The following is a 1,442-nucleotide window of genomic DNA, read 5'->3' on the forward strand; positions in this document are numbered from 1 at the left end:
GGGGGGCGGGCGTGGCCCAGCTGCCAGTCAGCCTGTGTGCTGTGGGAGTCGGGAATGTTTACTCTGCAGGGTGGAGGCAAGTCGGGCTGCTAGGAGAGTCAGGGGCTCCACTGGGACCCCCAGGCAGCCCAGGATCTGCCCCCACTACCTGGAGATGGTCCCACTGTGTATTACACAGCACCCCTTGACCCCAGGACACGCCAGCCTCCGTTGGTTCTTGCACCCGGGCCTGCACCTGTGTGGCGAGCCCAGGACCAAGGCCAATGCTGACAAGGCATCGGCCATGCAGGGCCCTCACCTAGAGGCAGCTGGGCTGGGTCCCTGGGGCTGCCCCAAGCTGAGGCATACCCACCCCAGCCTAGGCCGAGGACAGCCTAATGTCAGGCCATCTGGAGACCTGGTGGCCCGGCTGGGGCCTTGCCACATCCCAGACCTGCTTTCCAAGGAAAACGTGTCTGTTGCCTCATCCACAGCCCTGCACTGCTTCTGTGTGCTGCAGACTGCTCTAGGCACCGTGACCTTAACCGTGACAAAGGCACTGTCCCCCAGAGTTCGTTACGGAGAGAGAAGCTCCCTCGCTTTCCTCCCCAGGAGCCTCCAGGTCTCGTCTGTCCACGGCAGCGTTGCCAGCGTCTCTCCGGGCTTTTCTCCCGCTCTGCTTTCTTGCTGTCTTTGCTCGGGCAGTGCCCACGGAGGCCCACCTGCTCACCCACCCTCTCCATCCACTTCCTGAGCCCAGAGCCCAAGTACCTCCTCCAGGAAGCCCCTGCATCCCAGTGGGAGCCCGCATGGCTGGGACCGTGTCTGCCCTGTCTCCCTCTGTCCAGGGTCCAGGGTGCTGGAGGGCAATGAGTCTCATGAACAGCCATCCCTACGCGCGGAGATGCTCCAGGTGGGCAAAGACTCCCTCCCGGGACAGAAGTACCCATGGAAAGACTGAACCACAACTCGGGCTTTGTTATCCCCATGGGCCTTTTTCTCCAGAGGCCGAGGTGGCCTCTCCTTCCTAGGAAGGGTTAGTTGTACATTGTGCCCACGTCACACCGGTGAGCATCGAGATGGCTCTGATAGCGTGAGACCATATCAGAAAGCTTTGTGCAGTCTTGATCCTCTGAGAGGAGACGCTTTCCTCTGTGGATGGGGGGACATTAGAAATAGAGACTGTTTGCAACGAACCATGGAGTGCACACAATGTCAGGCACCTCTGTAGGTGCTCCCAGTTTCCACAGCAAGGAGTCGAAAGGCGGCTGCCAGGGCCAGGGTGAGAGGAAATGGGAGCTGTTGTCAGTGAGAATAAAGGTTCAGCCATGCAGGACGAACGAGTTCCAGAGACCCTCCGACAGCTCAGCATCCCAGTCAGAGACCTTGTTGTGTACTTACAAGCTTAAGAGGATAGGTCTCAAAAAAAAAAAAAAAAAAAAAAAAAAAAAAAAGAAAAAGAA

General features: G+C 58.3%; 1 protein-coding gene across 2 annotated transcripts in view; it reads left to right on the forward strand.

Moving 5' to 3' along the window:
• The window catches only part of RASSF4 (Ras association domain family member 4), a 32,634-nt gene that overhangs the window by 18,481 nt on the left and 12,711 nt on the right, over positions 1-1,442 (forward strand). The window lies entirely within an intron of this gene.

This window comes from Tupaia chinensis, unplaced genomic scaffold (genome assembly GCF_000334495.1).
Source record: "Tupaia chinensis unplaced genomic scaffold, TupChi_1.0 Scaffold000217_1, whole genome shotgun sequence".
NCBI classification, from domain to species: Eukaryota; Metazoa; Chordata; class Mammalia; order Scandentia; family Tupaiidae; genus Tupaia; species Tupaia belangeri.